The sequence below is a fragment of the Myxine glutinosa genome, chromosome 5 (genome assembly GCF_964187855.1).
Source record: "Myxine glutinosa chromosome 5, kmMyxGlut1.1, whole genome shotgun sequence".
In the NCBI taxonomy this organism is placed as follows: domain Eukaryota; kingdom Metazoa; phylum Chordata; class Myxini; order Myxiniformes; family Myxinidae; genus Myxine; species Myxine glutinosa.
The window spans coordinates 145,218,175-145,243,174 of NC_136265.1; the positions used below are offsets into that span (position 1 = coordinate 145,218,175).

General features: G+C 43.2%; 1 long non-coding RNA gene across 2 annotated transcripts in view; it reads right to left on the bottom strand.

Annotated features, from left to right (window-relative positions):
* LOC144892063 (uncharacterized) overlaps positions 1-25,000 on the bottom strand; it is a 442,917-nt gene that overhangs the window by 54,930 nt on the left and 362,987 nt on the right. For both annotated transcript variants that reach the window (XR_013623374.1, XR_013623373.1), the window contains one exon: positions 22,029-22,094. This is a non-coding gene — a long non-coding RNA (uncharacterized LOC144892063). The remainder of the gene's footprint in view (positions 1-22,028; positions 22,095-25,000) is intronic.

The window sequence follows — 25,000 nt, forward strand, 5'->3', positions numbered from 1 at the left end:
GCGTTTTGGGCCCGCTCGAAGGCCTGCCTTTTTTACAATGAAAAAAGGTAAAAAGTCAAACATTTGAACAGCCTCGGACATGCACCTTGACCCCATGGCCAAGGCACAACGTCTATCAAGGCTGTCCCAATAACAATACACATGCACCTCAACCCCAAGGCTGAAGCACATGGTCATTCAAACGCATGCATCATGCCCCCAAAGGGCCACAATGCATGGTCATACAATTGGGACCACTCCTCTTAATAGGAGTAAGACCCCTTAATCCACCAGCAGGGCATTACTCCTGCCGGGTACAATTTTGCAGGCTTGTTCGGCGTGCTTATGAGGCCAGCACTAAGGCCTGCCTTTTTTACATGAAAAAAGGTAAAAAGTCAAACATTTGAACAGCCTCGGACGTTTTTTTGAACAGCCTTTGAACAGCTGTTCATGGAATTTGTTTTGTTCAACAATTTGTTCAACAATTTGTTCATGGAATTTGTTCATGAAATTCAACAGAATTTGAACGGCCAAGGCACAACGTCAACAAGGCTCTCCCAATAACAATACACATGCGCCTCAACCCCAAGGGGGAAGCACATGGTCATTCAAACGCATGCATCATGCCCCCGAGGGGCCACAATGCATGGTCATACAATTGGGACCACTCCTCTCAATAGGAGTAAGACCCCTTAATCCACCGACAGGGCATTACTCCTGCCAGGTACAATTTTGCAGGCTTGTTCGGCGTTTAGGGCCCGCACGAGAAGGCCTGCCTTTTTTGCACTGAAAAAAGGTAAAAAGTCAAACATTTGAACAGCCTTGGACGTGCACCTTGACCCCATGGTCAAGGCACATCGTCAACAAGGCTGTCCCCATAACAATACACATGCGCCTCAACCCCGAGGGGGAAGCGCATGGTCATTCAAACGCATGCATCATGCCCCCGAAGGGCCACAATGCATGGTCATACAGGTGGGACCACTCCTCTTAATAGGAGTGAGACCCCTTAATCCACCGGCAGGGAATTACTCCTGCCAGGTCCGATTTGCATGCAGTACTTGTGCACATTTAGGGCCCGCGCGAAGGCCTGCCTTTTTTGCAGTGAAAAAAGGTAAAAACTCAAACATTTGAACAGCCTTGGACGTGCACCTTGACCCCATGGTCAAGGCACATCGTCAACAAGGCTGTCCCCAAAACAATACACATGCGCCTCAACCCCGAGGGGGAAGCACATGGTCATTCAAACGCATGCATCATGCCCCCGAAGGGCCACAATGCATGGTCATACAGGTGGGACCACTCCTCTTAATAGGAGTGAGACCCCTTAATCCACCGGCAGGGCATTACTCCTGCCAGGTCCGATTTGCATGCAGTTTTTGCCAATGCCACAGGGCGGCACACTGCGAAAAATCTAACCAATGAGGACCAAACTCGTCTATTAAGTGAATGAAGGCACCTCCTAGCTTTAATGGTGAGCACCAGCCACGGATTATGTCTCACACGGTAAAAACCGCATAACCCGCAAGAAACCAACAGCCTGTCTGCCACCCAGACCATCGTTCCCACCAGTGCAAACCAAAACCAGGGGGTGCGGTGCGATCGTCGGAGATAATAATCAACAACATAACAGCATGACGAGTGCTGTCCCGATCTCCTGTGGACCGAAGTCCGGCACCAAAGCGTCACCTCCGTCCCGGAGGCCTCAGCTCGGTCACTCTATCGACAGACAGAGATTTCATTATTTGGTCCCCATTGGCTAAACATCAAGCAGAGCCGACAATCCAGATTTCGGGCTTAATTTGCCCTCATCAAGATGGCATACTGCAAAAAAAAAAAAAAAAATATCTAACCAATGAGGACCAAACTCGTCTATTAAGATATATACACATATTTGTTTATTAGTATGCTGTTCAGTATGCTGAACTTTCAGTATAGTCCTTTATTCAGTATGCTGAACGTTTTAGCATTGTAATTGCCTGCTGTAACCTCAGCTAGACATTCAGGCTACTGAACGTGTAACCAGGACCGAGAGGTATATAGGAGAGAGTACCGAGAGGTATATAGGAGAGAGTACCGAGAGGTATATAGGAGAGAGTACCGAGAGGTATATAGGAGAGAGTGGGGGGACATATTGCCCCACGTTTCTCTACAGATATCACTGTATGTAGTTTATAAACAAGAGCAATCTTTGTACTCTGTTGGAAGCTGCAAGAGGTTTGGTTGCTCGCTGCAGTCGCTCAACCCAAACAGAATAATCTGTTAGAAGAAGACAGGAAGATAGATAGAGAGAGAGAGAGAGAGAGAGAGAGAGAGAGAGAGAGAGAGAGAGAGAGAGAGAGAGAGAGAGAGATAGAGATAGAGATAGAGATAGAGATATAGAGAGATAGAGAGAAAGAGAGAGAGAGAGAGAGAGAGAGAGAGAGAGAGAGAGAGAGAGAGATAGAGAGATAGAGATAGAGAGAGAGAGAGAGAGAGAGAGATAGAGATAGAGAGAGACAGGAGAAAGTAATAATGTGAAATTAGGACCAGAACTTGAGCGTAATTTGACTGTTAAAAACAAACAAACAGCTTGCTTCACCCGAGTGCTCTCTTGCAATTGCAATAACAAATGATCTTGTTACATTTGTTGCTACCGTGCTGTTATTTTGCATGGAATCAGTAAAGTAAGTGCCCAATTCACTCCTGTCGAGCAATTGCTGTGTTGTCCTTGGCTAACATTCCTGCTCCAAAAATCTGTTCAACTACAGACTCTTTAGGAACTATCAAATGCCGCAGTTCTGCTAGCTTGGGTTTCCACCATCTTGAATTGCAAGACTGGCAGAAAATGAACTCTCTGCATATATCGCCGGCATTACCTTCATGGATGAAGGAAATTTAACATCGCAGAGGCATCAACACTTGTTTCGATGTGGTGTGGGTATGCCCGTTAGTAACGGGACGTTAAATTGCTGTCTCCATCCATCTGTTCAGTAGCACGTGCACCCCATTTTTCTTTCCTTGCTCGTGATACATCTCATACTCCATAATTTAGCATCGATACATTATGGGTGAGGGGAAGAGGACTCGGGGAGGGTAATGGGGAAAGGAGAAAAGGGGAGGGTGCATGGTGATAGTGCTGGTTTCAAAGTCAAATTCCCAGGCTAATTAAATGGACAATGTGGAGAGATATTTGAGCAGACAGGGTCATTTCGAAAAGCTTTGCCATTAGACTATCCAATTACTCAAGGAATATTCTCAGATTTGTAGTAAAATAAAACCATTGCTGCATTTTATGCCAGGACGGATGCTTTCATGTTTTAATACCCGATCGCTCCGATGCCTTTTTGTACTTGCAGCCAAACTGCCAGTTTCTATCCACGGCAATTCATCTTTTATCCCGTGAAATCTCTTCTGAGGGCAACAAGGCTGTGTATAAGAGGAAACATCAACTCATTTCATGCAATTGGAGAGATGCACCGCATGTGAAGTTTATTTTGAGAGAAAAAAAGGTATATGTCAACTAAGCTTTTCCATTTTGACCTGGGATTACCTTAAAGAGAGTATTGCCAACCATGTTACATATATATATGTATATATATATATATATATATATATATATATATATATATATATATATATATATATATATATACATATATATATATATATACATATATATATATATGTATATATACACATATATATGTCATGTTGAGTCTCCTCGGGCCATCATGGCATGGCAGACTCCACGATCCTCCATGTATATATATATATATATATATATATATATATATATATATATATATATATATATATATATATATATATATATATATATAAATAAATATATACACAGACTTGGCATTTAATATGGAATATTTTTTTTCTTGACTTGGGTTTACTTTCTGAACTCAGTATATCAATCTGGTGAGTTTCTTTTACGCATCGGTGATTTCTTTGTTAAAAGAACCATGTCACTGATTGTCTTTCGCAGCAAGAAGTCAATAACAGGATAATATCACAGGTGGCGTGACAAAATGTAAGGACAGGTACATTTGACGATTGGCTTCACAATCGTGTATATAAGGGTTCTTGCATTATGTATTAGTGGAAAACAACTGCTGCACGTCTACAAAAGTTATTGCCGCTTCCTCTGGAGATGGTCCGTCAACTGGACAATGCTGTATGTCATGGAGTGGTGGCTTTACGAAATTCTGGCATGAAACAGCGTGCTTTTGCTCGGCAGTATGGCATCACTCAAGGTCAGGTGTCAAAGATCCTGAAACGAAATGCTCAGAGGGGTGTCCCTACTCCAATACCGAGGCCAGGACGTCCCGCAGAACCACAAGGAGAGATGATCGCCAGCTGCACCGGTTAGTCTGCAATGGCCGTACCAAGTCAGCTAATCGGCTTCGGGCTGAGTGGCAGCAACTGACAGATGTGCCTGTATCCAGAAGGCTAGTCAATCAACGACTGGTTCAAGCAGGCTATCGTGCCAGGCTTCCCCTGAGAAAGCCACGCCTGACCAGACAACACCGACAGCGTCGATTGCAGTGGGCCAGAGAGCACCGTCAATGGCAGCCAGGACACTGGAATCACGTGACCTTCAGTGACGAGTCTAGATTTCTGGTCTATCGTCAAGATGGCCGCAACCGAGTGCGCAGACAAGTGCATGAAGCCGACAACGAAGATTGTATTGTGCCAAGAGTCCAAGCTGGAGGTGGTGGGGTGACCGTTTGGGCTGCTTTTCATGCATGGGGCAAAACTGACCTGGTTGTTCTGAATGGAAACCTGAACCAGTTCAAGTACAGGGCCATTCTGGAAGAAACATTGCTTCCATTTGCTCGTGCAGCCTTTCGAGGAAACTTTGTCTTCCAAGATGACAATGCACGGCCTCATCGTGCTCGCATAATCCAACGCTTTCTTGTTGACCGTGGTGTAGAGCATATGGAGTGGCCTGCCATGTCCCCGGATATGAATCTGAAAGAGAACTTGTGGGCAGAATTAACGCGTCAAATCGACAACTTGGCCCAGCAGCCGACATCTGTGCGTGAATTGCAGCAGGCTATTTTCACTGCATGGCAAGCGATTCCTGTCCAAACCTTGGCAAATCTCGTGAACAGCATGCCTCGGCGTGTACGTGCTCTCCTGAATGCTCGTGGGGGTTACACGAAGTACTGAACTGTAATTTTACTGTTCGTAATCCCAGTCATAATTTAACTTTTGTTTTTGTTGAAATTTTTTTTGGCTAATGTGCAAAATAAAGAGATACTTCTGGAAAACGTACAGAAGTTTAACACAGTACTGTCCGTTAATTGAGTTCGATATCAGTTTACATCACTTTCAAGGATCAATTTATTTACTTCAAAATGTCAAATGTGGTTTTTGTTTCTTTTAAAGGTCACATTAACAAAATCTAGAATAATTTCAACATAATTCTAATGAACTTTCGGTTCTAAGTCATCTTGAAAAGTAAGTTCACCCCCACAAAAAAAATATTCCATATTAAATGCCAAGTCTGTATATAAATGTAATTTCTAAATATACAATATTGTTGCGGATCTCAACGTCAGCCTTTCCCCTTACCAAGGGGGGATTATTTCCCTTGTCTTTTTGCTAGCCGACACGATCCGGGGCTATGATGTTCCTTCCGGTCAGCGTTGGGTATGGTCATAGGCCGAATTCCTAATACCTAATTACCAACGCCTCCCAGGAAGCAAGGAAATAACCCCGCCCGAATCACAGTTGTAGTGGAAACGCCGAGCGATAGCGAGCCGTGATCCGAGCTGTTAACAGGAACTAAACCCGATCTGAGCGGTTCCGAATCGTGCCATGCTTACCCAATGGCGGAAAGGACTGATACGGTTGAATTAGGAAGAAACAAGGAATAACAATTGGTTTATTACAATTTGTACAGGAAGGAGAAGAAGAACACACAGTGAAGCTTATACAGTCTTAACTTATCCCAGGACACGGGCCCGTTTCACTCTAAGACACACTCACACAGGGATGTAGATGGTCGGGTTGGTGGTCCAGGGATGATGGCGTCCAGGCAGCTCACTCCGGTCCTCGACTCGTACCGTGAAGGAGATGGTCAGGGCAGCAGAAGCACCCCGCGGGTCGTTTACGCAGAGCGGACAATTACAGGGCGAAAGGCAAGGTTGGCTGGTGGTTACTTCGCGGCTCAGCCGCGTACGCAATAAATGCACTGGCGCTATACGCGCTCCCAATACCGCTCAATAGGCGCTCCCCAATGCAAGTTCAATAGCATACGTGCTCTTTCAGTCAAAGCGCGTATCCGCTGCAGTCCTCTTCTAATGCGCTTTCCTCAAGAGGCCTTTATCATGCGCGCTGTGGCGTCAATCCTGGACAGTCCTTTACAAAGCCAACCTTCCCCAGCGAGTCCTTCTGGTAAAGCGCAATTCCTTCAAGTCCTCTTACAAAGCCCCTCGCTCATCAGTCCTGTCCAAGGCTTTGTGCTCGCATTTATATAGCGCCGCCCAGCGAACCCTCTGGAATTTGCCAGCCGCGCACTTACCATGCCCCTCACGCCATTTCACCCGAGCCCTGGTTGGTTGTTGGCTCTTACCGTCTCGCTGCCGCTCCTCGACCTCAACGCCGGCTCAACCCTCTCTCAGGCCTACCTCGTGTCCCTCGACTAGTGAGCATGCTAAGGCGAGGTGCCATAGCCAAAATGGGGCACGGGATGGATGCTGCCCAACGAGGTAGATTTGGAGGGTGGAGGCAAAATGAGCGGGGCCTACTCATTTATTTTACACAACGCAGGTATCACTAATGGGAATGGCCTTATCCTGACACATACTATGACATAACTAATGTTCTAAGGTGGCCTACGTGTTGCTTGTGGACTAACTATGGGGGCAAACCTTTAACCTTTAATGATGGTATATGTACATTCTCAGAACCACAACAATATAATTATACTCCCAGCCGCATCCAGACGATTCCATGTAATGAGTGGATACCAGAGATAATGCACCGTGTGGCAGGCGGTGCTTATCGCTCCCATTAAGGTACAACGATAGCTGAATGGGATACCTTAATGGCAGTTCACCACTGATGGTGTAGACGGGTATGAAACTGATGGTATGAAATTGCATAATAACCGATATATATACATATACATATATGGAGAAACTTCTGTCCGTTAAGCTTTATTTTGTCATATAATAATAAAAATGGTTCTGTGGGAAAGCTAATGATCAATTTACTTGGAACAAAAAATTGTGTCAGTTTAACCATAAACAGGGATGACTGCACTGTGGGCACAATCTGCAACAAAATTTGATAACAGGCCATTTGGGAAACACACATTTAATGCGCGATTCAAATGTTGACTCAACACCTCTCATCCATGTCACCCACTACCACAGTGATATCAGAATGAGCTGATTCGTCACATGGTGAGAGATTGCTTAACTGCAATAAGGGGCCGTTCAAAAATTATGTAACACTGTTATTTTAAAAAATGATTTGCAGATGTAACGCTTGATTTCCATCATTTTGTTTTGGTGCTATAGTGGGTGGAGTCAGGCAACAGATGTGGGTGTGGTCCGGCAGCTGTCCAACCAATGGGTGCACGTTTCAAAAATCTACCCCCAACAAGAACGCCAACAACAACAACAACAACAACAACAACAACAAACCACAGCAACAGCAACGCTAAACGATTGTCGACCTGCCACATGTTGTAGGTACAAATGGTTTTTTTAAAAGCCAGTCTTTCCTGAGTGGGAAAAGAAGAAGCAAGTTCTTGAGTTTTAATGTAGCGGTTCCAACGGTACGACAGCAGGAACTCTTTAGAATATAGTGTGATGGACACAGAAGGAGCACATAACATCAGATAAAGTAATAGTTCTTGAAGCAATAGAAAAAATATATAAAAGTAAAAGTTCATTTTACATCCTCATTGAGACCCACAGACCGACATGCAATATGTTTGTGAAGTCCAACTTGCTTTCTTCTAATTCAACCAGTCAGGCGAAGCCATGAGCTGGCATGCATAGTACATGTTATTTCTGCAGGTGAGCACAATTTGAGAGATTATACTAGCTGAAAATACAATTCACTGAGCTTGATCAGCAATTAATTCAACTTATAACTGTGCAGAAGCAGAGCAGCAATTAGTCCAATCTATACCTGTACAAAACCAGGTCAGCGATTCATCTGATTTAGACTAATGTCCAAACCTAGAAGAGCTTGCTTTTAGTGATCTTTAAGCTCCTATTCACACTCACCAAAAGGTTAAACTATAACTAAATAATAAGGAAGAGCAACCCCAAACAAACAAGATCGAATACATAAAGACGATCAAGATCAAATACATAAAGAGGATCAAGATCAAATACATATTTGAAAGACCAAATACAATACATAAAGACTTAGCTCTTACACGAGCCTCGATCTTGCATGCAACAACAAAAAAAAAACAAAAAAAAAACAAGACGACCAACCCCAAACGAAGAAGACCAGATACAAAAGGACCAACCCCAGCCAAACAAGACAATTTTTTTTTTTTTAAGATTGATACGCTGATACGGGCTCAATGAGTTAGAAATCCGACCGGTACATATAAACCATTCGTGTAAGAATGTGCCTTGGCCTACTGTACTTGCCATTAAGCTCTTCATAAGCAGTGAAGAAGGAAGACACCACAGCCTTGTTTAAAGAAACAACAAAGAGTGCACAAACTGTAGACACAACAAGCCTTTCACAACATCCAATTTAGATGGAAATCAGGGTCTGTGCAGACAGTAAATTGGAAGAGCCGTGCCCCGGTAAATGATGTATCAAGTACTCCGCACTTTCCTAATGACACGCCTATTCGATCCTGCATTGCTATACGTGGACGATGGGCACGGCAGTTGAAAAGTGGGACGAAGTGGTCACGATCTGCTACACCTCCAATCTATTCCCATCAACTGGTGACATCATCTCCTCCTGTGTGATGTCCCAGCTGCGTCAATTTTCCTGATGGGCGACTGGTTGGATAGGCACGCCATATGCCCAAGAGACTTTTCGAAGCCTCGATGACAAATGTCCCACCTCCTGTGCCTGCTGTTGCAATGAAGCCACAGGTATTCAGAGAAGAAAGATATATTATTGATGGTACAATTAGCCATTTATGTGCTTTAATAAGATTTTAATTTCAGAATAATCCCAAATGGATAAGACTTGGGAATAATTTATAGTGAGTGCTTTGATTTTGAAACACTCGAATAATTTATACCCTCAGAGGATAAGGAAATAAGTATAGACAAAGGGCACATTTTCACATTTTCTTTCCACACAAATCAGTATGGACATCTTTTCACATTCTTTTCTCATATCCTTTTCTTCAACCTACAGCCCCTCGCCCCTTCACCGCCCCCGACACACTGGTTGTTATCCATGACAATACCTGTTTACATGACTTGATTGCAGCCATACCGTTTTACACCCGTCTTTCACAATGTGCTAAACTATAATCCTGACTATAATTCACGGACCGGTGTGTGTGTGTGTGTGTGTGTGTGTGTGTGTGTGTGTGTGTGTGTTTGTTTGTGTTTGTTTGTCACGTGACTCCTACAGTTCTGGGCCGATTATATCTAAGATTTGCGACATATAGGACCAGCATGACCCTATTTAGTGTATCGGGGTGTTTTTATCTTGGTATGAGTGTGGATGGGGATGGGATGCAAATTCTCTATGAACCACCTTTAGAGGCCATTTTTGCCCGCAGAGCAGGGTGTTGGCCTTTTTCGGGCACCTTGGTCCATTTTTTGAAGCAATGTTTTATGGCCGGATGCCCTTCCTGCTCGTCACCTCTTGCGACACACAGGGAATTACCAGCAAGCTGGTACTCAATTTGCCGACCTCGGAAGGATGACAGGCTGAGTCAACCCCCCTGGCATTAATTCAGCGATCGACCGGGATTCGAATCCAGGATCCTAGGATCCTAAGCCGGCACCCTAACCGCTAAGCCAACACCAGGATCTCCATGCAAATTCTCTATGTAAATGTGTATCGTGTAGCGCCACTCCAGTTGAGAGAGGGTATTACAAGTCCCCACCCTTTACAGTGCAGGGTTCCTGTACACACGTTTTCCCATGCAGTGAGGTGTTTTGAAAGTACGCAGCGAGAGGTATTTTTTGGAGGTTTTTAAGTTACACGTTTGAATAAGGATAATAAAACAATCCCCCTGGCCACCCCCGAAGGGAGCCGGTGTTTTTGGTTTTACTAACGCGACCCTAGTTTTTAGTTTCAGGGTGTCTAAAAAACAACGTTTAAACCTTTTTCCGTAGAAGTTTCATCCGTAATCGAAGAATTTCTCTCTGTCCCAGCGGATGCTCATTGGAGAGACTTTTTGCAACTAAGTCATAAATTTATATGCAAAGGAAGTTTTGCAAGTTGTATCAAAATGCAAAAATTCCACAATACAAAACGATCAAACGTACCGTTGGAAAGTTTGAGACACCGGAAGTATGAAAGACCAAATTAAAGGGCACCGTGGTCGAAAACCTTCAGTGAGAAAACCTGACATGATAGAGGTTGCGAAAGAAGCATTGCAGGCTTCTCCGAAAAGTCCAACACGCCGACAGCTGGTGGGAACCTCTCGCACGACTGTTGGCATAATCATGCATGATGATCTAAAACTGTATCTATACAATATACAGTTACTGCAGCACCATGGACCAAAATAAATATGAGGGAGAGGTTCAAATTTTTCACCGCCATTTCCCAGGAGTTCGAAGACGGCCAGAATTTTCCAGATGACAACTTCTTTCTTGATGAGGCCCACTTCCATCTCAGCAGCCATGTGAACAAACAGAACATGCAATTTTGGGCAGAACGCTGATGAACACCAACTGGACGAACATATGCAACAACCGGTTTCTGTAGCAAAAGCAACGGTTTGGTATGCCATCAGACGTAGCGGTATAATAGGATTTTTCTTATATGAGAACTTTGAGAGTGTCACTCTTTCAGAGTGACAGCCAACACATGGATATGCTGCAGAGAAGATTCCTTCTGGCACTGAGAAGGAAGCAGGACATCACTATTAATGCTCCAGGAAGACAGCGCACCACTGTACATATAATGGTGCTTTAGAGTTTTTTGATCTGACATTTCCCCTGGTGATGGACTTATTTCTCGACGGACGGACAACCCAATGCATCCCTACTCCCAGATCTGTCTTCTTCCGACTACTACCTAAGGGGGTCCCTCAAAGCGAAAATCTGCGGAAACAACTAACACACACTGAAGGAAAAACATCAGATGGGAAATCAGATGCACACCGGCTCCAGTTTTATTTAAGCCGAGTCATCGACAACTTCAGTGCCCATGTGGCTGCTGTCATCCAGAGGTGCAGTCCTTTGATTGAGCACTTCAACTACTAATGATATCGCTCCTTATTGCTTGTTGAAAACGTTATCTTTCAATATAATATGTTTTTAACTAATCCTGTGTATTATTAGACAAAAACAAACAAATTGACCAATAATAAAAATATATTGTAGTTAAATAAAAGTTGCACATCATTTTGGATCACATTGTATAATATCACCACATATGCACAATAAGACTTGAGTAAAGCACACCTGAACATATTTAGGATATTTATAGGGAAGACACTTGTAAATGTAGATGTAAATACCTGAATTTGTGATAGAACATAAAAGGTATCTGATAAATGTTCAAACATGCTGATAAATAATGTTCATGGAGCAAAAATGGAGCAGCACATAAAGTGTGTCAAATTTGGGGCGGAGGGGGGGGGGGGCAAAAAAAGCAAAAACAAGTACAGATACATTCAAAGTACACCACCCCCATGCCAAATATATAAATAACATCCTCCAGCTTGGCACGTAGAGATGGTATTGGGAGGGAGAGGTGTACAAGAATTGTTTGATTAATTGCATAATTAAAATCAATAAATAGTAATCATAAAATAATTTCTTAGTCAATTGGCCAATAGCATACATACTTCAACCACCAGTGCTTCATCGGATGCTGTAACTTTTTGAAAATTAATTAAATAAGTCATTAATTTGGGAAAAATAAATACTTATAATTGATTAATTGACTAATCAATAAATAAGTAATCGATTAATTGATGAATCAATAAATCAAAAATATCCTTTACAGCCAAATCACTTGGTCATTGTTATGTCCAAGTATCAGCTTTCTAGCTCAAAATGTACCTGAGATATGAAAGGAAATAAATAATTACTTAATTAATCGATAATAATTAAGTAATTAATCAATTATTTGATTAATCAAAAAACAAAAAATACCATTTTTGCCAAAGCACTTGATCACTATTGTGCCAAAATTTCAGTTTCCTAAATCAAAGGAAGGCTGAGATATCGCCCGGACAAACAAACAAAAGACAAGAAAACAAACAAACAAGAAGGAAAGAAGTGAAAACTGAGTTTTCTGAAACTGAAACTGAAAGTTTTCAGAAACTGAAAGTTTCAGAAAACTGAAAGAGTGAAAACTGAGTACTCCCTTTCAGTGTGTGTCATCGCTGGGCCCCCTTCGGTGCCCGGCAATGACGTCATGCAGCGCGTGGACATGGAATAGGAAAGGAGCGGTGTACAACAAAAGAAAAACACACCGGAAACTCATGAACTGTCGAAAGAAGTTTACAGGTAGAATTTCTTGTTTCATTCCCAAAAACTTAGTGGTTTTATGCATGATCAAGTTGATTTTTGTGCTTGGATTTTTCAGTTAAAAGGGCACGCACTTTGTTTTTCAGGGATCGATTGTCAAGCAGCCATACAGATCACAGTAAAAAAAAAAATGCTTTGATGACTGAGGTCAAAGTTCAAAAGATCGAGGTCACAAAGAAAACATGACAATGCTCTACACATTGCATAACTGCGTCATAAATTTAGGGTGAAGCATCAGTTTACGAGTCAAAACAATTCTTTGAATTCACCAGGTCTTTCACTTAATTTTCTTTTTTGCTAAAAGCACACAAAGAGAGTCTTGGTATCTCAGCATTGGTGGTGGTTGTGCCCGTACACTTGACTGGGTGCATGGGTGCTCACAACAACTCGTGAATGCTTCAGAGTTATCAACAACACCGACAGGTGGCCACCCTATTGAAGTTTGGGAAACGTTCTGCTGACTAGGTGTGGGGATCTAACCCGCACCAGTACCCACTGCACCACCAAGCCAGTCAATTACGAAAGTGAAGACCACATTCTAAGTTATGTCACTTGTAAGTTGTGGAGTATTCATAACAAAAGTCTTACAGTGCTATTTCCAGGACCCAGAGGAGGCATTAATCACCTTACAAAGTGTCTACTTTCAAGGGAAGAGGCATCAGAAACTCCTCCGATAAGTAAAACTTTCTTTGTTCGTGAGAAAAGCTAGAACGTTGCCTGACAGGAGCAGAGATAGTGCACTTACCTTTGCATTGTCTGCTCTGGGTTTGATTCCCGAACTGACTATAAACTGTCGCACTGGTGTTCGAGATCATGGGCAGGGTGTTGCATCACAAGGTGTGCCGACCCTCAGATGGACGACAGGCATCCCATCTACTGGCATTAGCTGGTGGACTTTAAGGATCGCACGGTGTCCTTCGTCAAGAGTAGACGAGCTATCGCTGGCACCTTGAACAAATTACAAATTAATGTTCCATTCAGTCGAACATAAAGCCTGGCCAACCGATTTGTGAAAGTCTTGTATCAATAAATTTCACCGACCCTCCAGAAAAGACCCCTCCAGAAGGTAGGAATCATTTGGGCTGTTAAGTAAGTCATAGTTTCCAACCATAAACCATATATGTTGTTGGATGATGTGTGGACAAGGCATCGTTACACAAGACAAATGGTCCAGCCCCAGTCTCTGATTAATTCATGTATTTCCTTGTCTATCCACCTCTTTCTATGATATGACATCACTGTATTATGTAATATATATATATATATATATATATATATATATATATATATATATATATATATATATATATATATATATATATATATATATATATATATATATAGGGTCTGCGTGAATTGAGAATAGTTGTCTGTTTGATTGACTTAATCTGCCACCACCACGTTGCCCCCTCCACCCCCCCTTTTCCTCCAATACTACATCAACTACCTCCCCTTCATTCCCTAAACCTTCAGATGACAATTTGTTAATGTTATTACAAAAATGAATAAAATCCAGGCAGTTGGCAATGTCTCTGGAAAAATTCAAAGCAGCTCATGATACCACAACGACCCTAAGGCTGCAAAGTAAAAAAAAAGACAGGAGCTAGGGGGAAGGGGCAGCAGGGGGCAAGTGGGAGGGTGGAAGTGCGTCACACGAGAGCTGATTGGAGTGTGTTATGGAAAGGTAATAGTTTAAAAATGTTTGTATTCCAGTAACGAAAATTCATTTCAGATTCTGCAAAAGGAGGTTTATTGCCTTGTTTATCAAGTTTTGCATATTGGAGCACAGTTTGACAGCCATTCCTTTTGAGTGCACTTATTGTAAGACAAGAAAGTAAGAAATGAAAAAAATAATACAAATTTTGAAAATGTCGAATTAGTAGATAAGTGCCTGAAATTCGAGTTTTCTGAGAAGGAATGAAGAAAATCCGATGCATAGTTCATGCCAATGGCCCACAAATTAACGGGTACGAAAAGCAATATCCTCGCAAGGGTTACGTTACTACTTTGGGGATTTTAAGAGGTTCAAAACTTTCTTTGAAAATTCCAACTTTTTTGTTTCCTCCCCCAACACTCCGCTCACCCCCAACTCTCTCTGAGAATCCTCTTCGTGCGCTCGGTACTGTCATTCTGAGGAAGGAAGAAGCATCCATGGTATACCTGCTTTCATTCTCCGGCCAAAGAATGGACTGATAAACGTAAAGGTCTCCACATGGAGGAGGTAATCGGAAATGTGATCTCCCCACCTTGTGATTTATCTTGCCACCTGAAATAGTCTCATCGCAATGACATCATAGAAATGGTCTTCACACCTGATAGTTTCGGAGATAGGGAATATGGAGGGTGAGCGGTTGAGGAGGTTGAAATGTTTCTTGGTCTGTCTGACGCCATCCTGTTCCGTGCATGTTTTTGTGGACGCATTCCTCTTGTTTTCCTCTTTCCAAATGACTAGACATTTGTTTAAAATACGAGTGGAAATTGCCGAATGGAAAGTAGAGTTCGAGGGAAGCTTTCATGAAGAAATCTTTTCTGGATGGTACTATATTTACACACACAGGTATCGAGCATTTGTACACAAGTGGAGCGAAAGTGAGGCGAACATCGTATTGCAAGACGACCGGTGCTTCTTCTTTATTCCAAACATCCTCCACATGAAGGAAACCCCTGAGTAGACAGATTGATCTCTCCAGCAGGCAAATTGCAGGCCTCACTCAGGCTGATAAAACCAGGGTGGACTGATTTCCACTCGCTTTACAAATGTAGAACTAGGAAAATTGATGAGAACCAGGTGCCTCCTCCAGGTGATTAGCTTAAGAAAAGAAAGCTTTCTGGCAGGCACTGTAGAGCCAATTGGCCGATAACCGCCCCCCTCATCCCCAATTTACCACGCCACCTCCCCTCGTTGATGGCTCCCAGGAATTCAGACCATCGTCCTGAAAGAAAAGACATTTTGGACAAGGAGACTTGGATCATTGGTCACCGCAAATTTCCCATAAATCCATTGACATGTTTACTTTGACATCACAACTGCAACTCAGTTTTTTGCCACAACGAATTGAAACAGGATAGAGACCATTTTGTTTGTGGTGAACCAAGAGTTTTTTTAAAGAAAGGCTTGTATTCTTCGGTGGTGATCTATGTGCTCTGTATGCAAGAATGGAAGAGGAGGGGTATAAAGAAAATGGGATGCAGAAGAGTTAAGAGTAGTCAAATTGTGGAGTATGGGGGAAAAAATGATGGGGAAGAAAAGGAGGATGTTTTGCGAAAATGATAATGAAGTGGAGAAGAGGAAAAGGGGGATTGGGTTTGAAGATGAAGAACTACTTTTGCACCTTCAGACACATAGGGTTGCCAAGGCAGTTTTTCCTTGGCACAACCATGGACAGGACACTACTCTAACAGCGCAGGATACTAGAATGGTTCAATCTTCCCAGTAAGCTGGTACTCGTTTTGCCAACCTCGGAAGGATGGCAAGCTGAGTCAACAGGCCTGATGCACGACCCTGAGATCTTAGGCCAGCCACCTTAAACGTTAGGCCCACACCAGGCTGCATGTATTAGGCAAGTGACAAAATTGGGTAGGAAGGGTTGCATACATAATATGTAGATGGCTACCGATGATGCTATGAGGCATCTTACTATAATTCACCAAATGTCCGTCTGTCCGTTCGAAGGTACCGCAAAAACGGCTCAACCGATCGCAACGATATTTTGAGTGGGTATTCCTGGGACCTCTGGGAGTAAAATAGGCCATATTGTTTTTCCAAGTTTTGCAAGTTTTCCAATTTTCCAATTTTCCAGTTTTTCCAAACACAATGGAATAATATTTACCGATATGAACAGTGATGTGGCTTTTATTGAAATTCTACAAATACTGTTTCGATTTTGATGACAATTATGAACCTGCCGTGAATGCGGAAGTGGACAGATGACGGCAATGCGCGGGTTTGATAACATCCAAATACAACCATCATTCAATCGTAATGTTTAATCGTTAAACGTTAATCGTGTTAATCGTTTTGTTAAAGTATCAATTGATGATTGGAATTGAGTGAATACAATTACGATTTTGAATTCGTAATTGTATTCACCCAACCGTACGGAACTTCACATCAGGATTTAAATACTTGTTTATGTCACGAATGTTGTTAAAAGTTTATTTTTTATATTAATGTTATTTCATTTGTGATTGGAGTTATGCTGTTTAGAATGAAAAAAGATATCGAGTTCAAGCGAATGACGAAATGCCGTGATGGTTTCTACTTTCTAAACATGAATTCACGGATCGCCATATGCAGATTCGCCATTGACTGAGTATGGAACAAACGTACTCGTTTGTTTGCCAACGGATACGTTTTTCATGGAAGTCCTTCACGAACTTGCTGTCCATGTCTGACGTGCGACTGAAGGTGCTACAAGAATGTCGAAATTATTGATTTCATGCTTTGGCATTCGCCGTTTCTGCATTGTCTGTTTGCCTCTGGCCTCCCACCCATGCGTAGCACGGGTACCTCACTAGTAATATAAATATGGCTTTCAGCGAACACGCGGCATTCTAAATCTATTTTGATTTCATAATAATAACGTTGATGTCGTAAGTAATTTGTATCAGTGGCTGCTTAATGTAAAAACTGTTATACTTTGTAATTAAAAAGCTCGTTGAATTTTCTCGACCAGAAGAAAGATGTTTGTCTGTCTCTCTGCATATGTGTGTGTGTTGCCATTCATCTCAGAGATGGCCGGACAGATCTTTGTCAAACTTTCAGAGGTTCATCAGTGAGTGCCGGCGAGTGCAAAAAAAGTTGGATATTTTTGGATTTTAAAAAAAATCACTCTGTTGTGCCTAAGCCTTTGTAGCTCTGTTAAAGGTGATATTAAATGATCCGTGACCCCATTCTTCAGTGGGTGTAGAGAAGGCCTCCACAAAAAAAATGATATTTTCAAAACGCCAACAGGATTAGAACAGCACTGGGCAACGCTGGGTACCCCTGCTAGTTCTTCATAAGTAGAAAGTGTCTTCTTCATATTCCAAACATATAACTCCAAAAATTGTTCTTCATGACCTTCATCATCATCATCATCATCATCATCATCATCATCATCATCATCATCATCATCATTGAGAATAGCTCAAAAGTAGCTTGGCAATGAGCAGTATTCGATTCCCAGTGGAAATGCATCCGACAATAAATACCACCCAGTGCATAGGAAACAGGGAGTGATGCACCATGGGGCATGCCACCTTCCAAAGGAGATATTAAGTTGGCGGTGATGGGCTGGAAGGATAGCTTAGAGGTACGTGCACTCGCCTTTGTGCCAGGTTTGAATCTCGACTGAGCGATAAACTGTTGCCCTGGTGTTTTGCATGCCGAGCGAGGCATCAATGTGAGCGCCATCAATCGGAAGTACGTTAAGCCAGCCCATCTACTGGAAATGGTCATTGGTGGATATGGTGTCTTTCACTAAGAGTAGGTGAGTAATCGCCAGAACTCTGACCAAATTACAAATTCCTACCACCGCCAGTCAACAGTCCAGGTTGGCCGGCCGGTTCGTGAAACACTTGTGCTAAAATGTCCACCCAGCCCATCCCACAATAAGTTGGGAATAGTTTGGGCCATTGAAAAATAGTAGTGGTAGTAGATTAACCCACCGGTCCCACCTGCAATGTAGATGCTAAAGATCCCACAGCATACTTTTCAACTAAAATCCTATTGGCCGGTAACAAAGCCAATGATCTCTAATTGAGGAGACCACCAAGACTTTATCCCACTTGTGTCACCTAGCTTCCTAGAAAGCTGATAAGTCAGTGAAGTGTCAGAAGAACCCATTTTGGATATTTGGGATGTTTAAAATGATTCAAAGATTGCTTTAAGTGGGAACCAACAGCAGCTTGGAGAGTGCTCTTCCCAAAACGTAAAATCGTGCGTTTCATTCATTATCGTGCACTCGAGTAGAGCCGTATGGAAGCGATAGGAAGTTTGTCTGCACAGCAAGTGCTCTGACCTAGTGATAATGGACCACGTTACCTTTTAGTGGAGGTGGCCGGAAGTGCACTTGAAACCCGCAGGATGCTCGGAACAAAGAGGACGGCTTGCTTCAAACAAAACGTGCATTGGCACCGCAATCCGCTTTTAACCCGATCGTCAAACCGAGACCAAGTTCGCTGGATATGGACGCGCGATGCAGGGTTTGCCGAACCGTCACATACATTGGGAACTAACAAAAGGACAGGAATGAGAAAAGCCTTTTGGCAGCATCGTCCAAAAGACGTTTCAGACGAGGCCGAGAGACACGGTGCATTTCCATTTTGGAAATGAAAGGCTCTGGCATTTGCAATTTGTGCGGGCAATTTGGCATCGCATTGCAGAGAGCAGGTGTAGGTAATTGAGCAGTTGCTTAGGTGAAAGATGCATCAAAACATGCCGTCCTGAGATGGTTATTTACCAAAGATCGAGTAAACGTAGCTGCTTGTTGTCATGTAATGTGTTTGATAAGTCACTTAAGTAAGCAGTTTTTGGGGTCGTGTTTCTTTCATTAGCAAGTATTATCCGTCAGTGTTGCAGGCAATTAGAGAAGCTGTGTGCACATGTGAGGTTGATGTACTCATTTAACGAGACAGCGATTCTAGAACAGAGAGATAAGTAAACACAATCGGGATAAAATATTGCTACGGGCGTTGCCAAACCGGCTCACACTGAAAATGGCCCAACGTTCCAAAACGACCTTTCCAACAGTTGCCAATGTTAGGGCATGTCAGTATGTGGCTTATTATTATTATTATTATTATTATTATTATCACACTTTGTCTGTCTGGCGGTCTACAAATGTCAGTTTATGATCGAGGATATTACTCTGAACTCTGCAAAGAGCAGCCTGAGGTCAACCCTTGTACCATGGCTATCTGCGCTTACCAACATCATCACCCCCCCCCCCCCCCCCCATTCACAGGCAAACACGAACGTCTCGAGAATACCTCCAGAGTCTAGAGAGAGGCCATTAGTAACCTGCCGATCCACGAACAGTTTGTGAACCCTTCACTCCTCGACTGAAGTCGCCAAAGTCATGCATGATTAGGAGCAGCCAACATGAACGGAAAGAGATTGTGAGACCAGCAATGGGGAAAGGCATCAGCTTATATATATATTATATATATATATATATATATATATATATATATATATATATATATATATATATTGTTGCGGATATGGGATTTGCATCCATCCATATCCGCTTGTAAATATTCCCATATTTCCTCATTACTTCCCAACTATCCCCAATCCCCCATTCCCTAGTCCCATTTTCTGTAAACAACACTCTGTAGACCCGACCTCCCCCTATTTCCCCCATTAAATGTCGTGCCCAGGTTCACCGCATCTCATGTAAGACAACTATAGGACATCTTGCTAGTTATTCTTAGTCTATGTCAGTTAAGGACTCGTTTCCATTAATTCTGACCCTTCGTTGCACCAGAATGTGATTGTATGGCACCGTTAGGAAGTTTAGGACCTCCCAATACCTCCCCGCAGCTCTTCCTCACGGTTCAGCAACAACAACAACAACAACAACAGCAACGGCAGCGGCGTGCACAGGGAGTGCGCGTCCTCACTCCGGCTTGGTTGGTAGGGGGTGTTGGGAGGGCACGAGGCCTTCCCAACGAGCCGCCATCGAACATGTGCTCGACGGGGTTACCAAATAGGGGCTCCCTGTCAGCTCCTCATCAAGGGCGGAGCCCGGTAACCCCCGCACCCAATGGAAGCGGCGGACCAGCCCCAGGGGGGCGGAGCCAACCAGCCGAGGGCGTGTCACTCCCCGCTGAGCATGCGCAGGAAGAGGGAGGTGACGTCAGATGCGCGCTGAGCTTGAAGCAAGAGAGACGTCCCTTCCGAGCGCTGTGACACCTCCCTGCATCTCTTGGACCGTGCTTGATCCTGTCCCCGAGCCAAGGTGTACCTTGTGCTATCAACCTACCTGTCCTCCCTGCCATCAATCCCTGTGTAAGTCAGCCTTGTTCCGTTTGTCTGTGGTCTGTCTGGGAATTGATAAGACTGTAATTAAGTGCCTATCTCTTCTGTGTCTTTACCTCACTACCTTGTAATCTACCCCCCTTTTCTCCACCACTGTAATTATACCCTCCTCCGGAGGTCTTGAGAACTGTACCCCTTGCGTCGTTTCATCTATCCCAGTCGTTGTGTCCTTTCCATCATTGATTTAGCATAGCGCGATTTGGCCAACGTTTGGGTGGAATCGGGTGAGTTGGGGAAGAATCGGGGGAACTGTTAGGTCGCGGCAATACCACCGCTCGGTAAATAACATCTTAAACCGCGTCCGTAACAATATATATATATATATATGGTTTGCAGAAAGAATTCCCAATAAGGGGTTAATTGTATAATACTACCTGCAATATAAGATTGCTGCTGTGGTGTGTACAAGACCCAGGTATGATGCACCGAATGACCTTTTACATCTTACTATAATTCACCAAATGTCTGTCCACCTGTCCGTCCGTCTGTCTGTTCCCAGGTACCGCAAAAACGGCTGAACCGATCGCAACGAAATTTTGGGTGGGTAATCCTGGGACCCCCTGGAGTAAAATAGGCTATATTGTTTTTCCAATTTTTTTTTCCAATTTTCCAATTTTTCCAATTTCCAATTTTTCCAAACACGATGGAATAATATTTACCGATATGAACAGTGATGTGGCTTTTATTGAAATTCTACAAATACTGTTTAGATTTTGATGATTTGCGTGTGATATGATTTAACGGATGTTTATATAAATTGTTTAAAATAAAAAAGCCTTCAATTTCTGATATTTTGCCTTTTCATTTGGGCCTCCCAATTGCTAGTGTGTAGTGTGTACCGTTGCTAGTGTGTATAATTGCAATGTGATACATTATGAGATATTATGGAAGAGAAGACATTGGGACTTCCTTAATTATTGTAGCACATAGACCTTTAGATCCAACACCAATCCATTCTGCGATAGGATATAATAATGTTCAAATAAAATCAATCTCAACGTTTTAAAGCAGAGTCCTTAAAGTAAAGGTCATCGTACAAAATCAGTACTCTTAGAATGAATGACACCTTTTTGAAATTAGACCAACCTCCTCCTTTCAAAGTGAACAGAACACAGTTATGCCTTTGCACTTGACATGTATAACTGCGAGTTCCAGTGAATGATTTCTCGATATCATGTGTGAACAAAGTTTTGTACAAAGACCGTGTTGCTGTGACGGTCTCGACTCTCGAGGAAAATGTTTCTGGCAGTCTCCGACAACACACCAAAAGAGGAGGTGCAATGTGAACTGTGAGGTGCCACAAACAAATGCAAGTACGAGTGAGGACATTGTAAGGAAAGCACTCGAGTAAGCTGGAGACTCACGGGGAAGGGCTCCCTGCGTGGCGAGCTGCTCCTGATGACGTCTCTGCTGCAGTCGCATCTGAAGCACTGTGGGTAGGGCAGAGAGGAGCATACAAGGAAACCATCAGTCCTGCTACCCCATGAGGTATCTGTGAATTGTTGGCAAAGTCTATTTTCCAGAGCTCATATTGAATGATATAAATCTGGGGTATTTTAAAACTTAAACTTTCATTCCAGTTTAAAATGAGCATTGGTACTCTTTTAGATGTGGTATAACCTGAAAATGCTCCTAGTTTTGTCACCAACCACATTTCAGTGCTGTTGCTCTCACACAGTGGCCTCTATTTTATGCTCAATATCGATTCCTAACCTCAAGTATCTGCCAATTCGTTTTTGGGCAAATTGTTTGTTCTTGGCCATTTTTATTCTCTTAAGAGGATCCTGAGAAATTTCACACTTTCACGATCTCTCTCCAAGAGGACTGTTGGCAAACCCTCCTATCTACCCAAATTCCTGGGTCTCACTGTCGGTCAAGGTTTGTCATATTTCAAAAGTTGGCCTCCAAAGCCAGCCGCTGACTGGGCATCCTCCATCGTACAAAGTCCTTCCTTGGCACATCTATCCATCTACAAGGCCTTCATCTGCATCTTGATAGAGTACTCTCTCCGATCTAGGCCGGCTCCCCTGCCTCACATCTTGCTCAGCTTGATACCGTGGAAACCAAGGGCTTCAATATCATTAGACTCTCCCACGATGAAGCTGAGTCTAAGGGGCAAACACTTTGCCATCACAGACTCCATCTCCTACCCCCTCCTTTCTAGTCTTGCACACTTTGCTCTGTCTGCACTTTCCCCCTTCCTTACGCTGCCCCCTCCCTCACTCAGGTTTCTGCACGGATCACACAGTCCACCATCAACCCTCTTCTGGTAAATTACCCAAATCCAGCATCACTGCTCACCTCCGCTCATATCTTCCTCTTTTTAACTGCCTGTGGAATCAACTTCCACGTCCTCTTAAATCTCATTTTTCACTCCAGGTCTTCAAGACGGCTGTTCACTATCTCGGATCATCGCAAATCCAAGACCATGATCTTTTCTATCCTCGTTAACCCCATCCAAATCTCTCCTCATTCAAATTTTCCATCTTTAGAATTTCCTTCTGTGTCCATCTTGTCCACTCCATACATGTGTTTTGTGTCCTGCTTTTGTCTGTTACTTCCTGATCCATTCAGTGTACTAGCTTTTCCACTGCATTTTCCACTACTTCCACATTACAGGGAGCAGGGGAGCAAACCATCAGCAGGGTTGAGGGATAAAATAGAGGGAGACTTAGAGAGATAAGGGTGGATACAGGGTGTGAACAAGATGGATGCAGCTATAAACTCTGAATCACCAAAGTAGAAGGAAAAACTGGGAACCCGGAAAGAGGTGGGCCTAGGGAGGGTGAATGGGGGTATAAAGGATGGTTGTGGGTGGGGGATGATCTCAGATGGTGGTTAACAGCTGTGTTGAAGCCCTGGAGGAAGACTGAGATTGAAGACACGGTGGAAATTGGTTCCACAGGTCGGGAAAGAGAGGAGCAAATGAGTTGTGAGCAATGATTCGGGATTTTTGAAATTTCACAAGAAGGGGGTTGCTGGTGGATCGCGTGCACCCTGCGGATACCTGGGGGGATGGCAAAGGGGGACAGAGCACGGAAAGAGCAGCGGGTGCAAGACCAGAAAGGAGGCGATAGAAGACAGAGACCACCAATCTGTCTGCTTTGTGAAAGTTAGAGGCCCAGAAACTCAGCTTCATCACTGGAGTTTCAAAAAATAATTGATGTTGAAGGCCTTAATTTCCATGGCATCAAGCTGAGCAAGGTGTGAGGCACCTTCACAACAAACATGGAGGATTTCTAAGGTGCCTAATTTGGCACCCCTACATTTCTCTCCCAAAGCTGCCCAAAGGAAACCCCATTAGCTTTCTTGTATTGCAGAAACTGGGGAGCATAACAGGCTGTTTCGAGGCTGGCTCTGCAGTGGTTTTTGCGAGCAGCCGGTTCCCAAGGGTCTCCCTGTTATATGAGGTGCCATTTATTTTGCCGAAGTGGTCGTACACTTGTACAACATGGATTGACATTCAAGTCAAGCTTGTGAGAGTGAGTTGATAAATATTGGGCCCTGAGTTCACCTTTCAGATCAGCTATTGGAGAACAAATAAACCAAGTGGGCTGTAGAGTCCTCAGCTCCACTCAATAACGACTCAAAGCATTTTAGTTCAAACATGTAAAGAAGATGAAGAGTACGTATACCAATAATTTGTAAAAGGTATAATGGGATGGATGATTGAAATGGAAGAAGAGAGAGATGAAGGTTGAATGAGATGTGTGAACATTCATTAAGATTTCAATGCAGCTGATTTGGAAGTTAAACTTTGTAAAATTAGATAAAGATTATGTGTACGATGTGTACTATTACTATGTGTCAGCGGAAAACTTGATGCTCGATAATAAAATATACTGTCAATAATTCAGGAATAACGTGTTAATACGTTTCTCCAGATACTTCTCCTTAGTTGGAAAAAAAAAATTGTCTTTACAGATGAATCCTTCAATTATTTTAGATATTATGTTTATGGCTTCTAATCAGAGAGAATGGGAGAGGGAGAGACATTGAAGAAGAGAGAGAGACAGGGAAAGGGAAAGAGAGACAGGGAAGGGGAAAGAGAGACAGGGAAGGGGAAAGAGAGACAGGGAAGGGGAAAGAGAGAGACAAGGAAGGGGAAAGAGAGAGACAAGGAATGGGAGAGAGACAGGGAAGGGGAAAGAGAGACAGGGAAGGGGAAAGAGAGACAGGGAAGGGGAAAGAGAGAGACAGGGAAGGGGAAAGAGAGACAGGGAAGGGGAAAGAGAGACAGGGAAGGGGAAAGAGAGAGACAAGGAAGGCGAAAGAGAGAGACAAGGAAGGGGAGAGAGACAGGGAAGGGGAAAGAGAGAGACAAGGAAGGGGAGGG